Raw genomic sequence first — 2,879 nt, forward strand, 5'->3', positions numbered from 1 at the left:
CTGAAAACTATCCATTCTACAGAGCTGCACAACTCAAGAATTAGAGACAATAGCTAGAGGCATTGCCTTATATCATTCAACAGACATTAAACCCTCATACGATATAATTGATCTGCTTTGGGAATAGATAAGTAAGAATCGTCCAGATTAAACCCTCAACGAGGCCATCCAAAGCATCTATGCAAAACTCTAGTTTTTTGCTAATCAAAAATAAACACAAAAATCTCTCATTTAATTTGTGGAGAAGCACGGAAACGAAAAAATAAGGCCACCTACTATTGAGCAATAAAGGTTGAAGCACCTGAAGCCAAGCCATAACCATTACCTGCCCAAGAATTAGAGTCATGACTGTTGTACAAACTGAAGCAAAAGTAGAAATCTAAGAGAAATTTGAGGCCAAGGAGGCAGAAGTGACGACCTAAACCAATCCTATTGTTACAGCTGATGCTAAAGCTGAATAAACTCCTGCTAAAGCTGAAGTGAAGGACGAACAAAACACTGCAACTACTGTTTCAGAAGAAAAGCCTGAAGAGAAGGTAAGGACTGGCGAAGACAGAAGAGATGGCGAAAGTAGCGAGACAACAGGAATCGAGGCCAAGATCATCCAAGGGCTATCGTGGTGAAAGAGATGGGTATAGAGGAGGGCAAAGAGGAGAATATCGACGCAAGGATTATCGGGAGACTGGTGAAAGACGGCAATACAGGCCAAAGTACGAACAAAGAGAGCCTGAGCATAAGGAAGAGAACGGCAACTCTGATCCCAATTCTGAAGTCCGTAACTTCAGAAAAGAGTAAATCCGTCAGCTCGAGGAAGATGGTTTCATCGTTGTCGGAAAGGTCAAGCCAAAGCCTAAGTACGAGATCCGTTCCATCTACGATAGGGAATATGGAAAGAATCCTCATTACCACAACTCGACCAAAAACTGATTAAGTCTAGCCTATTTCATCAAAAAATACTAAAGCGATTTTTTCAAGATAGACATTTATAATTAACTGCCATTTTAAGTTAAATATTGAAAATCAGGAGCATGACGAAATCAAATCTAGTATCGATGCTTGCTTTATTCTTCATTATTTGCACCCTTTATTAGCCAGTCGAGTGCCTCACTCTAAATCCTTTACGATACTTCACCCGCTAATCGAAAAAACTCTTCGAGCTTTTGTATCCCTCCGAAAATCAAAAATAATCATAAGATCTCGCAAACAGCGGTCAAAACTGTAATATTAACACTGAATAATAATACACCATAATCGATGAGAAAAATCCAAAACAGTGCACCTGGCAACAACACATTTGCCAGCAAGATTTAAACTAACTCACACGTGCTAGCTTTGATGCCAAAGTATTGACTCCTGGCTCGCTCTTCAGGCTAATTAACCCGACGAGCTTGGCCAAAGGAATCGCGGAAGAATATGTAAGCAAAGAGTATAAAAATCCGCTAAACATAAGACTTTCCAACGGGCTTAGCACTGTCTTCAGAGGAATTGTCGAGCCTGCAGATTTTAGGTATAAATTAAACGACTTTCTGGGGGGAAACATACCCTACCTCAACGAACAGCCTATGGAAATAGCAGTTGCTGAATAATCAGGAATCGAGAAGATGATGGAGACTCTGGGGCTCAGCTCTGATATCTATGAAGAATTACGGATCGCAAGGACCAGGAAAGATCCTATAACCATGACGAAAAAGGCGGTTATAGTATTCCATCAAAAGTTCTTCACTGCTAGTTTGGAGATGCCACTAAGAGCCAGTCTGATTAGATCAACCTTGACTGACTTCTTCTTCAAAAAGGCACAGAATGAAGAGTTAAAAAGAATAAAGAACCTCATGTACGATCTGAGACTCCTTTGCAGCTCATATAGAAGACCAACTATGGCAGGTTATTAGTGCTTTCCTTAACTGACAATAACGCGACTCAAAGGCAAATCGATCGGCTGCTAAATTGCCTCTCTGTGGTGAATATTGAATATGCCTGCATCAGTGCAGTCATGAAGGATATTCGTCTAAATCCCAGTCTTCGGTACTACTTTGCTGGAGTGGATGAGTCCCTTCCGCTTGAAGAAAACGAGTTCTGTTCCTATTGCAAAGATCTTGTAAACTGGTAGCGAGTCTTCTTCCCTCTCAATAGATCATCAGTGTAAAGCCTACGTCCTCTCAGTGCATCGGCTATCAACTTCAAAGGGTAAAGATTTCTGCAACAACAGTTCAGTTTCTTTGAGATATCGACGTGCAGAAAGTCAGTTTCTGTCCAAATAATGACTATGAAGGAAGGGACGACCATGACGGTCTTATACACTCGACGCAGTGTTTACTCCTTCTTTGCGCCTAACGATGAATTCAAGAAATAAGTAAAGAAGCATCTATTCAATGCCACACATCCAGGCACTTTTTAAATTGGCAGTGAGGTTGGAAAAGAGGTTTTCGAGTTGAAATTTATCGCAAAGGGAAAAAGGATTTCGAATGGATTGAAATTTTTCTTCCTGAAAAATAAGCCCCTCTATAGCATCCAAGTGGAATTTGCCTTGCTGATCAACGGAGAGAAGAAATTGGGACATATCATTGGCCAATCTCGCAGCGAGAATCAATTCAAAGAAATTACGATTCGAGTGGACCCAGAGATGTTTGCAGGAAATGTCATCTACGTCGATGAATGATTGTGCTACTATTGTGTGTTGCTGATGCCTGCGTAGAGTTTAGCCGTTCTGTACTTTTTTGAATTATGAAAAAAATATAGATCTATCATCTAGACTTAATTAACTTTTAATAAAAAAATCGGCAAGTACAGTTTAAATTTAAATTTTATGAATAACGTCCTTCTACTTCTCATCCTGCTCCTCGGATCAGCTCAAACAGCATCGATCATAAGGTCGCAAGATG

This window comes from Nymphaea colorata, unplaced genomic scaffold, assembly GCF_008831285.2.
Source record: "Nymphaea colorata isolate Beijing-Zhang1983 unplaced genomic scaffold, ASM883128v2 scaffold0241, whole genome shotgun sequence".
Lineage (NCBI taxonomy): Eukaryota > Viridiplantae > Streptophyta > Magnoliopsida > Nymphaeales > Nymphaeaceae > Nymphaea > Nymphaea colorata.